Raw genomic sequence first — 13,649 nt, forward strand, 5'->3', positions numbered from 1 at the left:
CAGCAGCTGCCCCTGCGGTAATTCATTACCTCAGGCTCCGCGGGGGGCGGGAGCGGCCGCCGGCCGGACAGCCCGCCCGGCCTATGGGGGCGAGCGGCGGAGGGGCGGGCAGGCGGTGCCGGGCGCTCGCCAATGCCCGGGCAGCGAGGGCGGTGCCTGCCGGAGCCGCCGCGCCGGCCTGACGCGGGCTCCCGATAGCGCCGGAGCCCAGGCGAGTGTCAGGTTGGGCTGGCGGGACCTGCCGCCCCTCGAGAGCCGGCGGTGAGTGGGCACCTCGTTGCGGGGCGGGCGAGACAAGCCCCTCTTTTTTTGGGGGTGGGTGGTGTGTGCGTGCGTGTTTCTTGCCCTCTCCCTCCCTTTTAGCGCGCTGGCTAAGTGATTTCTGTTCGGTTAACGAAGGCGCAAGGTGAGGGGGCGGGCGCGTTGGCGGAGCTGCCCCGGGCTGGCGGCCCCCGGTGCCGTGGGGCGACCGGCGGCCCGCCCCCACCGGAGGGGCGCGCGGCGCCCAGCCTGCGCGCTGCCGTTATGTAACGTCCGCGGGGGGCTGCGGGCAAGGCGGCGGCGGCGGCGGCAGCAGCAGCTGCTTTCCTCCGCAGGATTAACCCCTCGCTGTCTCCCCCATCCTTCTGCGTCCCTCCTGCTCTCCCGCGGGAGCCCCGGGGAAGGGAACGGCGGGGAGAGCGGCTCGGTGCAGAGCTGCTCGCCTTTTTGCCTGCCCGTCGGGATGGGCCCCGGCAGCCGCACCTCCCGCCGCCATCGGGGAGGGGACGCGCGGCCGCAACCTGTGCGGGGCGAGGGGGGAGCTGTTTCCTGGCTCCCGGCGGCACTGCAGTGGCAGGTTCGATGGATGGGCGATGCTGGTGGCTGGCTGTGGGCGGCTGACAAGCCGGGCTCTGCCCGCGGGCGTTTCCCGGCGGAGCTGGGGGAAGGATCCACCTTGCGCGCACCCCGAATGTTCTGCTGTGAGCTGTTATCTAGAGACGACAACAAAGCCTCAGCCGCTGCAGCTGCTTCTTCGTGTTCTTGTGCAGAGCGAGCGGTCCCCTTTTATGGAGACTGATGGGTAAAGACGATTTGCCTTTTCTTTTTTTAAATGCCCAAGCGCTAGCTGAGGGGGCTTTGTCTCCGGGAACCGCTCCTATATGGCGTCCTCCAGGAAAACCGGCATCAGGTGTGGGACGCTGCTTAGGGACTGCAGTGTAACTCCCGCGGTATAAAGCCAAGTACAGTAGTCTAGGGTGAAAAACAGGATGAGGCAGAATCCTGTGAATTAATCTGCGACCCCGGCTAGCTAGTTTGAAAACAAATACACCCACCCTAGCCCACCCCCCGAATCAGCAGCGGTTGCAAGTATTTCTTCAATCCTGGGTAAAAGCTTTTGTACCTGGGTGAAATTCTTCCACGGGGAAGTTGGGTGTGTGCTACAAGGTGCTGAATGCACCTGTGAAAAGTGTATGTCTTAAACGTTGACAGATTTGAATCTTGCAGTGGATGCTGCTGACAAGCAATTTCCCTATTCATGTTTTGCAGGGTCTACATGAGCAGGTTTAGGGGGGGAAATTCTGTCAGATTTTACAGAGGATTGCATAACTGCTTATATTTATTTAAAAAGAAAAGGAGAGGCAAAATGAACCCCCAGCCTGAAATAAAACACATGATATGAGACTGTTTTCACTGACTTTTATTGAGCCTTCACACTGTTTTCTCAACTAGTATCATTAAATAGTATGCTTTAGAAGGTTGGCAAGTGTTAGCATGATAATCAAACATTAAGGTTTGGGTTTTTTTTTTTTTTTTTCCTCTAGTGCTGTGAAAACTTGGGGAAAAAATGGAGAGATACTTTCATAGTCTCAGGTTTAAAATAGCATGACTGCTTATCAAACATATACAATTTATTTATTTTTAAAATGCAATGGCCATTTTTTTAATCTTTTAGTGATGAGCCACTTTTTCAAATTATGTTTTTTACAGGCCCTACCCCAACTCAACCTCACCCCTCCTAAAACCAAAACAAAATGCTGTTTTGAATGCTTTTGTACCTCTCTGGGTCACAGTCATATGCCTTTAAATAGTCCATCATTTGTAACTGCTGAAGTGTATGTCCAGTATTAAATCATAGTACAGTGTAATGCTTAGACAGCATGCCATGCAAGGATCAAATTGCAGATAAAGTTCACATAGGAATCTCCTGCAGTGCTTGTACTTGACCCCTGTAAATGTAAGAAAAGATTTTTATAAATGGAAATACACATCCAGCAAGTAGTTGTTTCTGTGCCCAGTTTAAACTGTGGATTGACTGTGGTGAAAAATAATGTCTTTTTATTTAATTTTTATAGTAGATATATTCATTCCAGTTACTTTCTGTAGGCAGCTGTATAATAGAAGTTATTTTTACTTCTTATACCTTGAGCTTAATTTGAAAAAAAAAAAAAAAAAACCACGACGACTTTTAAGGAGGGAGGCAGGCAGTTATGTCAATTTATGTTAAGATTAGTGTATTCTGATTATAGGTAGAGGCAATTAATTGTACTTAATATATCTCAGAATGCTTTAGAGAATAAACCATACAATGTTTAAACTTGATAACTTGCTCTGCCAATTAAAATAATATCAGATATTTTTCTTGCTTTGCATACTTTGATTATGTAAGTCTTCAGTGTGAGAATGTGACTGTATTCACAAGCCTGTATCACTGTATGAAGAAAAACTTATAACAAGAACAGTCTTTCCTGTGGTGTAGTCACTCAATGATGTCATGTCCTTTCTATTTGTACATGCACACTGCTTGCAGCCCTTGCGTAAATGAAATGGACTCTTCAGCAAGCAAGAAACAGGGTTTTTTTTCTCCCTCTGAAAACCATTTTTATGCCATGCGTAACTGAAATTAAATGCAGGTATATAATTTTTACCCCTAGTGTTTCTCTGCCGTACTGGCATGACTACTATGGGTTTAAGTGCTTTTAGGTGCCTCTGCCAGTTAGTTGAAAAGAAATATTTTGCTTACTGTTTGTATTGCCATAGTGTCTCGAGCTGTGATCAGGGACCTTAACTAATGTGTTAGGTGCAATATAACCATGGAACAAAAACTTGGGCCTGGCCCCCAAAATATTATGGTCCAAAATACAGAACAAGATACTGTAAGGGGTACAAAAAAGGGAATGCTGCTGTTGTTAAGAAGGATACATTGGTACATGTGTGTGCGTTAGCCAGCTATGTATTTTCTCTTTCTTGTATATTAGAGCGAAGGGAATTATGGAACTTAATGTAAGACTCGCACAGTTCTCTGAGGGAAGTTCTGGTATCAAAGGGCACTCTTGGGACATGTGAATAATGGCTTGGTTTTGGAGGATTTGTAAATGTATTTAACTTGACTAAATGCTGAAAGTTGAAATAAAATTTAAAAAATTTGCATCAGCCTGATATGAAACATTTTATTTTCAGGCTACTTAATTTGTACCATTCTTTAAATTTAAGGTAATTACCTTAAATTAAATTACCTTCAAAATTAAAAAATTTTGAAATGGAGTTTTCATTTCAAAATCAAAGCGTTATACAGGAAAAATCCCATTGCTTTGCCTCTTCCCCAATGTTTTCTATAAGCAGTTTTAACTCTTTCTTCCTCTCATCTCCCTCATGTGCCCAAACCCACAAAAATACTTAGTAACAAATACACTTTCAGCAGAAAGAAATTTCTTAGTGAGTGCATCACCCTGCCCATCCCAAATTGCCCATACATAGAAGTACTGCAAGAATTTCCCATTGCAATGTAGTTTGGTTATTGGAATACTTTGAAATAGTAGTGAAAGTAACCGTACATTGAGAGGATGTTATTGGTAAAATACCCCAATATAAATATGGTCTTTAAGTACACAGGGCCTGCACATGTGGTACAGGACAAGTACATGTAGCCTGTTCAGGTTTCAGGACGCTTTTTCTGACTGGGTGTTTATCTTAAGTGCTGATGGAGCAGAAAAGACTGATTTTGTGCTCGTCATTTTTCTTGGCTCACAGTGGTACGTCCATCAAAACAGATGGGAAGTTTTTCTCTATTGTTAGTTGTTATGTGTAGTGGGTGGGCAATTCAGTTTGCTCCTGCTAAGAGGGAATCTTAACTGTGTCAGGACTCTAAGGCAGATGTGGAGAAGCCTAGGTTCTTACTCTCGCCAGTTGTCTTAAGGTTCCCTCTTCTTTTTCTTTTCCTCCTCATCTTTCCCCTGCCTTGTAGTGTCCTGAGTGTGTGATATGAACTTACCTTGTCCTGGATAGAAAACCGAGAGCTAGAAACCAAGAGTATACAGACCAAAGCTTTAGTGCATTATGTGACAGATGAAAAGACAAAAATGAGTCTGCAGTACAACTGTCTTAAATAATCTTACGAAGTTAATTCTTGCCCAGTTTGGCTAGTCTCAAGAATATGCTTGTGTGTCAGTGTTCAAAGATTGCAGCATTCGGCAAAATGAGCACAGAGAAACTTTAAAAAAAAAAAAAATCAAGGATGTAACAGTTTTTGCTTGAATCTCGAGGGATGCAGCCCTAGTTCAAACAAGTTCTTAAATGCACAGTTGAGGAATGGTGTTCTATTGGATCAGTGCTAAGGAAATTCTTGCAATGGAAATTCAGATACTAAGAGGTCTTGCTTACAAAAGCGTTCTTCTGTTGTTGATGACTCTGCTTATTTGTAAATTAAAAACAAATCTGCGTCTGCCTGTCTCATCCAATTTCACTATCGGAAGGACCACTACCTAAACGGGTCATCTTACAGGAGCTTATAGATGTGAAAGAATTTATAGATGATTTAGCAAGGGAAGTATTCCCCTCCTATTTTTCCTGAGCTGTGGGTAGTTGAAAGAAATCTGTACTTAAAAGTTAGTTTATTTTTTTGGATTCAGACAACACTGAAGCAGCAGACATTAAGAACATTAAGGGATCTTTAGACAATCTAATCTGACTCATGTATTAGTTATTTTCAGTTAGTTATCTGTGACCGATAACATACATTTGATAAAAGTCTGTCTTTCAGAGATGCTTGACTAAGTGTATCTTCTGTATTAAATGAAGTCTAATGTGCAGATGTCAGGATGTGAAGTGTTTGCAGCTATTCTTGGAAGTTACCTTTACTATTTCCAATGGTTGATTGTCTCTCCCTAAGGAAGTCTTATTTCTAATTTGCATTGGTGTAGCCTGAATTCTCAGCTGTTGAGTTTTTTTACATCTTTGACAGTAATGAGCCATTTAGTATGTGATGCAGTTTCTCTACAAAGGTATTTGGATACCTCACTCAAGTGACTTCAATAACCTGACAAATTACATTGGTGGAATTCTTTGTGTCTCATGGTAAAACATCTTGTCTCATGATTTTGTAGCTCTTATACCATCTCCAGTTCTTTGATCAGAGCTGATGCTTTGTGACTATTAAATCTTACAGTGCTTTCAAGGCCTCTAAGTCTCTGTTAGCTCAATTTTTCTTTGATCTAATTCTATCCCTGTCAATAGCATGAACTTGGTTCTCTTGATATTTTTACCTATAGGTGGTACACAAAGCCTCCCATCTTACTGGTGTTTGAAGTGATCTTGCTGTGCAATCTCTGATCTCCTTTCATGAAGTGGATCTTCATTACTCATGGCTTTTGCAGAAATATTTTGAAAGGGTTCTGTGGAAGTTCAGATTAGTAGTCTGCTCTGGATGGGGGTGGTGGGAGGGTACAATGTATAGTGTATGAAGAAATGAGGCTAAGCAATTGTAATGTTACAAGTCGGGGAACCTGTACTCAACTAATCCTGAAGTGATGATAGGCCCAGCATGTTATTTGGAGCTGTAAATTAATTGTATGACTGACTACTGCGGAGATCAACTGTTGTCTTCCGGTCTTTTTGGATCTGTGATTCCCAAGTCTTTTTTTGATACACTGTGAAAAATTACCTCATCTAAACAGTTGAGGCTCCTCTTTTGTTGTGCTTTAATCAGCGTCGTATTCACTTTCTTCTGTGAAGGCTGTTCTAGACACTGGCTTGTATCCTTGCCTGTGTGTGGAATTGCAGAATATTTGTGTCCAGATAATTTCTTCATCTACCAACGATAGCAGCCCAGCAGAGCTCAGGATAAATATTTAGTAAGTGGAATCCTCAAATGGGATAGTTGCATAATGGAAAAAAATGCACAATAAGAGTTCACCAGTACATAAATGTGTGGTGGATGCCTGTGTTTATGCTTTTACCTTCATAGTTGAAACCTTGTGTAAGTGACATGGTGGTATTACAGTATATTGTAGAGCTAGTTAAGAGTTACTTAGTTAGGTAAAGAGTTTTTGTGTAGTTTTCAGTGTTGTCAGGTGAACATGTGTCTTTTAAAAGAAAAAAGTTCTAATAGAACTATTGCTGATAAAGGCGTATGTGTCTGTGTATAGATGCTTCATTTATACATATATAAAGAGGTAGTATTTTATGAAGTGGTTCTTTGGAATGGAGGAATGTAATTTACTAAGAACTAAACTTAGTTTTGTATATAAGTGATACTGTAGCAGTAACTATGTAGGCGGATAGCAATATTTTTTAGAAATAGAACAGTAACAGCCATTTGTCAGCAGTCAAAATAATCTCTGTCCTTGATAATGTGTTTTATAAGGTTGTTCCTTTAGTGGCATATGTAACTTCATCACAGTCTGAAATACTGTTTTGCTAAGCAGAAACATTGGACAACTTGAGTAACCACCTTTTTTGTTACTCTGTGTGTGTCCTGCTGAAGGTCTTAATGTAGCTGTATGATCTAGCCAGCCTTGCCCTTGTCCATAGTGCTAGATGCACGTATATTCTTAAGAGAACTTCAGGTTTAGCCATACAGTTTCTCATCAAGCCTGTGAAAGGATTTAATTTTTTTTAAGTAAAGATGGATTTAAATGTCGATAGAGTTGTGTTAGCTTTGCTTGGTCTGCAGTGTTCTCTGCTCATTTTCGTTCTGTGTTATGTGCTAGGGAAAATGGATGGCTCTCATTCACTTGAGCATCACATGTGGAGAAATATGCCCACAGCAGAACTCGGAAGAGAAATACTTAACTCTGGTTCCTACTGATAGCTGTGAAGGAAGAGGAAGCTTAAGGGAAGCTTTAAGAGCATTGTCTAAAGCATTATTAGGAGGATGTTGCATTTCTCCAGCTGTTTATCACTTTCCTCAGCTTGAATGTTTATGCAAAAATGTGGGAAAAAGATTCCATCTGCTGTACTTTGTCTCTGCTGGTTTTATTTGGCATAAATAATTACAGACAGAAAGTAAATGAGAATTCCCTTTAACTGCAATTCTGTAACATTTTTAAAACATGGGGAAGATAGATCAAGTACTAAAATAAAACAGATGCAGTCAGACAAATTCAAATGCCTTGCACAGTTTGATAATGTTATGAATCCAATTCACTCATAAAAACAGCACCTCTGATGCTCATTGAAAAGTTGCTTTCTTTTTTGCTTGGATTGGCTGGAAAGTGTTAAGAAATTTTGGATGGCAACTATTTGTGGTGCAGCGGATAAGTTTTACCACCAGTGCAGAAACAGATTCTGATAAAAATTACACCTTAAGCACTTGCATGCTTACCAACACTTGATGTGCAGGAAGGATTAGCAGGAGAATGGAAGGTAAAAACAGGTAACAACATAAAACTACTAGGCTGTGGGCAGAATTCTTTGTAGTATGCGTATTTTCTAAAAGCCAATGACCTTTTACGTTTAAGACCATCTAAGAAATATCTTTAGGAAGGCTGGTAGTTTGGCTAGGCTGAGGAGCTGAGAATGTAGGTGTGGAGAGGTTGAGGCTGATGCATTTATAAGAGAATGGTGCAGAAATAGGAAGCTTATTGTGAGGTTAAAACAGAAGTAAAATTGTTAATGTTAACAACATATGGTTCTTCAAATCTTTATGTAATACCAGACATCTCAACTTGCTGGCTGTGTTAACTGCATTGCAAAGGGTCCAACCCTCTCTCTCCTTTCCCCCTACTCTATTTCTAGTTCTCAATAAAATAGGTAGATTCCTGGCTACTGTTTTCTTGAGCATTCATTCAAATGTCTGATGTGATCACATGCATGAGAGGTGCTGTCTGACTGAATGTAGAATCTTATTTTTCTTGGCCAACTAAATAGATGTATAGACGCTTTTGCAGATTAATCTGTTGTATTTTCCCCCTTTGGAAGGTGAGGGTGCAAGGAAGATCAGTTGGATGAAATTTGCCCATGAGCTAGGGAATTTTTTGGTCTGAATACCTGTTACAAAGAGCAAGAGTGTTGGAAAGCCTGAATACTCATACTTGGCTTAAGGACTAGCAAAAATGGAATAGAGTGCTCAAAAGACTTTTTTTTTTTTTTTTTTTTTTTTTTTTACCTGCTGGTGCCATTTTGCAGGTAGTAGAACAGTATGTTTGCTTGTAAGTCTAGGGTTTGTGCTGTGGATTACCTACTTGCCTTTCTCACTGAACAGATCATGGACGCAAAATGTACAACATAATTGCTGGGTGGAAAGCAGGTTGCAGACTGTATGGGGAATTTCTGTTTTGGATTATATCTTGGTGGATATTTAGGGTACAGTTAGGGTACCATCTCCACTCTACCTTGTAGCCAAAGCTCTATGGTGTGACTGCAAGCAAAGCAGAACCTTGGACTTTGTGTAAAAACAACAGCAAAAGGAATTGCAGAACAGAAGGAAGTCAAGGACAGAATTTGTAGATTTTTGCTGCTCAGTTATCTGGGGCAAATGGTACAAGGGGTTAAGAACTTAGGGAGGGATCAGGGCTAAGACTGATAACTTGAGCAGATATTCCATTTTAGGGCTATTTTATCCAAGTTACTGTCTTTGGGCTCAAGATGAGGAATTTGCACTGCAGGCTTTGGATTTTAGCTAGAGGATGACCCTGATGCTCAGTGTAAACATAACTTTGGGGTCGCATGGAGTTGTGTTGCAAGTTGCAATGGAGCTAGGGGTTGTGCATGACAAATACGTTTGGCATATGCAAAGGTGAGCATTACAGGAAAGAGTAGATGTTAGTAATACCATTAATGCATTGCGACTGTGCCATTGTGCTATTGAATCTTTTTCTCCAAATTCATCAATCTCAGCAGTCTCCTGAACAGAGGTCTGCTTGATGCTTGAATGCTTTCAGCCATTAAAAAGCTTGAACTGTAAGTTTTCCTTAGTTCACAGGACTTTTGACCTCGTTTTAGACAATTCTTGGTTGGTAAATATTCTAAAGAACAAACAGTTTTGAAATAAGCTGCCTTTTCTATTAACTGGATTGTATCTGAGGCTGTAATAAGTATCTACTGTGGTATTCTAGTCTTTTGTGCTGTCTTAGACAAATACACTCTTACTCATTTCTGTGGCAGTTAATGCTGCAAGACGACTTCCATTAAAAACTGGTTTTGTAATACTTGCTGCAAATGAAAGCAATTCAACTTATATTGGGACAGAATATTCCTAGCATGCTAGAGGCAAGCTAGACAAAGCAGATGAGAAAGTACATGGTATAGCCCAAAAAGCTAGGCATTCACACTTTTGCTAGATTCCTGTTGATTTTTTTTGGAAAAGCATTTTTTGGTGTGGACATCGTAAACTGGGTTAATACATTTGCAGCTAGTGAGACTATATTTCCTCCATAGAGTCAGAGAATGTTGGTTCTTCAGAGCACTCCATACAATCATGTACCTGTTTTATGTGGTCTAATAATTAAGGCAGTGTAGAGTACGGGTCCCAGGGTCCTCATTATGTTATGAACTCTGGCAGCAGAACAGACATGTTTCTTCATTCCTCTGCTTTGGTTTCCCTGTCTGTGGCATGGCAGTGATGCTAACTTCTGTTACTAATACTGAGCTGTCTGCACTTCCTGAGCAAATTAGCCATGCATTAGTTCTCAGGGACAGGGCAGGGAAGGTGTTGTAGTGAATTCTGACCAGGTAGGATACATGCATGTTCCGTAGAGTTGCATAAGCTTCTGAAATTGTTGGCAAAAATATTCTGGGTTTTAGTAAGTCTTCAGGTCTTCCTTGTTGGTGCCGAGAGATGGATTACTTCTAAGAGTAATTCCCCCAAATCTAAATCAAAGCCATACCAGAATTCCTGCGATATGTTGACACCTGGAGAGGATGTGGATAAGTGAGAGAGCGTAAATTAATATAAATCTTTCAGTAGAGCTGACAGTTGGTCAGTACTGAGACTTTGGGCTTATTTCTATGTACCTGGTATTCATGCAGCTATAGAGAATCAGCAACTGGAATTCACGGAAACAATAGCTGCTTGTCCCCTCATTTTTTTGAAGAATCCAGATTAATATGTGACTTTATCTAGGGGAATTCTCTCAGCTGTCTGCAGATGAGCATATATTGTAGTCTCTGGCTGAAAGGAAGTTTGATGATATGAGAAAACTTTTTCTAATGGGTTAGGCATGTGCTGAGAACACAGATCTGCACTTTCAGTCTATTTTAGCATGAGTTAGTCATGACCTCAGTCAGTTTGATCCCTAGCTTAATCTCTGTCTGTATAGATATTTGTCTGTATAATGTGCTGTATTATTTGCCTATTGCAGAGTGAGAGAAGGGACAAGAACTGGTTTTTCATGATACTGAAGGAGTATTACATGACACAGACTATAGCAGTTCATAACACAACACCTAGTTGTCTAAATATTATGTGGATTTCTGGAACTCCAGTTTTTTGGGACAGTTGTTCTTTCACAAAGCCTTCTGAACTCTAGCATCTGCTTAAACCTCTTAATGTCTCGCATGGCTGCTTTTGGTCATGTGGACCTGCTAGGTTGGAGCCAGCAGTATTTTGAGAGGATGGGATCGGTGGCTAGTCCTGCCTTCCTTCCGTCTGCTGGCTCTGGAAGTGTAGTATTATCTAACCGTGTGCATGTTAGACTTCTTGGATGGTGATGAAAGGCGTTTCTTTGGTTAGCTGTAATTGTCATAGTCAGCATCTACGCAGCTTGTGCTTTTGAACAATGGCTTAATTTTGTTTTACCGCATTTTAGAATTGATAGAGTAGTCACTTCCTTTTGTCACTTCCATCTACCATTCTGCTGTGGCCCCTCCCCAAATTACTGCTAATCTTTACTTCTAGCAGAAGCTAGCAAGCACCTTCTGATTCCTTTGTCTAGGGAAAAAAGGGTAGGTGTCCTGGTTTCAGCTGGGATAGAGTTAATTTTCTTCTTAGTAGCTGATACAGTGTGGTTTGGATTTAGTGTGAGAATAATGTTGATAACACACTGATGTTTTAGTTGTTGCTGAGTAGCGCTTATCCTAAGTTAAGAATTTTTCAGTTTCCCATGCTCTGCCAGCAAGCAGGTGTGCAAGAAGCTGGGAGGAGCATAGCCAGGACAGCTGACCCGAATTAGCCAAAGGGATATTCCATACCATAGAACGTCATGCTCAGTATATAAACTGGGGGGAGCTGGCCGGGAGGGGCGGCTTGCTGCTTGGGCATCGGTCAGCTGGTGGTGAGCAATTGCATTGTGTATCACTTGTCTTTTCTTGGATGGGGTTGTTTTCTTTTGGTTTGGTTTGGGTTTTTTTGAGATAAGAACAGTTTAATAACTAAAGTAAAATAAAATATAATACTAACAATAATAATAGTAAAATATAATAATAATAATAATAGTAATGAAAAGGAATATTTAAAAAAAAAAAAAAGGCAGCTCACCACCAGCTGACCGATGCCCGAGCAGCGATCCATCCCTCCCGGCCGACTCCCCTCAGTTTATATACTGAGCATGACGTTCTATGGTATGGAATACCCTTTGGCTAATTTGGGTCAGCTGTCCTGGCTATGCTCCCTCCCAGCTTCTTGTACACCTGCTTGCTGGTAGAGCATGGGAAACTGAAAAATCCTTAATTTAGGATAAGCGCTACTTAGCAACAACTAAAACATCAGTGTGTTATCAACATTATTCTCACACTAAATCCAAAACACAGCACTGTACCAGCTACTAGGAAGAAAATTAACTCTATCCCAGCCGAAACCAGGACAGTAAGGAAGACTCAAAACTGCATTTGATCTAGAATTTTTGGCAAACAGCTTATTCTGTATTTCCCTTTGAGAGATCATTTCTTCAACATGGCATGATCTCCTTCCTCATCTCTAATCACTAAAAAAAGTTAAATGGAGCCAACCCCATTAAAAATCTGATTTCGTATCCTGTGTTGTGCAATTCTTTACCTTCTAATATAGTATATTAATGAATATATTTCTCTTCAGAGTGTGTTGTTTGTAGTGTTAAGGAACAAAATTTTAAGTTGAGGCTAGGTCAGTATTTTCATAAACCAGGTAGCTTCTTTTTAGTAAATTTCATGCTATTACATGGGATTTTAACAAGTAAACTGTAATTATGGTTCAACAAGAAAAGGAGTATCCATGACAATTTTTGGCAACCACAGTAGAGCCCTAGTTTTAATCTGTCCTTGACCACCTGCTTTAGGTGGTGAGGATTTCTTTGAAATGAGTCTGCTTTGCATACCAGATTTCACCATTCAAAACTGAAGCCTTTTCTATAGAGTGTGTCCTGTTCCCCCTGGCTCAGAATTACTCAAAACACCCCAATACAAAGTTCATTTATTGATGTCTGAGAGAACTAAGTCTAGAAGTGAACTATGTTTCTCAAGGCCAAATATGTTTCTTTAAGCATTTTTCCTATACCAAGTTTATAAACTTTTAATTTATTAGCAACTGAAAGTAAGTAAAAAATATTTTCAATAGATATAGCTATCATATTGAAGACGGTATAAGACAGTAGTATGGACAAAAAATAATATAGTTATTTTAAAAATCACACGATTCAGAAAATCAGAACCCTTTCAAGTGTGGGTTTCAGCTCATGATTTGAAATCACTAGTTGCTTTTTAAAACACATTTCTGCTGTGCTGTGCAAAGTTGAGTTTTATGGTTATGAGTGACATGGGATTAGGCAAAGTTGGCCAGCAAGGCACTGGCACTGGCTAAAGAAAGATTTTGTTCAGGAGATACTTAAAAATGTAGGCATGTGGTTATTTTTTCTAATTTCAGATGAGACAGAGTGGCATAGATGTTTTCTTACGCATAGTTTGTAAACTGTGCAATTGTTGCATCTTTCCAGGATATTCACACTGGGTATAGATAGCTTCTTGACAGAATTGCTAAGAGCAAGAGGGGGCTATCCCTGAAAATCTCTTGGAAGGTTTATTTGGCACAAGATAAAACTGCAAAATTATATGAGCTGTACATCTACACCTTCTTTTGTCCTGTTACTTGCTTACGGAGGTAACTTTGGTTTTTAATATCCTATACAGACATTAAAATACAGACTTTGCTTTTTGCTGATGTGTACTGTCTGTCTGCCTGTCTTTCGCCAGTTAGTGTTAGCTTGGAAAATTTCTGATTCTAGTTTCCAGCTCCAGTGGATTTGAAATGGGGGAAGCTTGGAAGAAACTTCTGCTTTTGGAAGTCAAGCTTCCTCAAAGAACGGAGGTAGATCATAGATCTTCATGATCTGATTTTTAATATAATTCTTTTTTGCATAGATTGTGTCAGCAATGTTTTTGTTTTCTTCTTATGTTCTCTCACCACTGTTTTGATAGCAAAAGAATGTGTGTAGCCTGATGAATCAGTTTAGACTGATCTAGACACTATTTTGGTAAAAATG

The 13,649-nt window shown here is 40.7% G+C and overlaps 1 protein-coding gene across 1 annotated transcript in view; it reads left to right on the forward strand.

Annotated features, from left to right (window-relative positions):
• Nucleotides 1-219: 219 nt before the first annotated feature.
• The window catches only part of TPPP (tubulin polymerization promoting protein), a 67,911-nt gene continuing 54,481 nt past the window's right edge, over nt 220-13,649 (forward strand). Inside the window, exon 1 of the mRNA XM_050891567.1 lies at nt 220-261. The gene's annotated coding sequence lies outside the window, so the exon portion shown is untranslated. The remainder of the gene's footprint in view (nt 262-13,649) is intronic.

This window comes from Gymnogyps californianus, chromosome 2 (genome assembly GCF_018139145.2).
Source record: "Gymnogyps californianus isolate 813 chromosome 2, ASM1813914v2, whole genome shotgun sequence".
Lineage (NCBI taxonomy): Eukaryota > Metazoa > Chordata > Aves > Accipitriformes > Cathartidae > Gymnogyps > Gymnogyps californianus.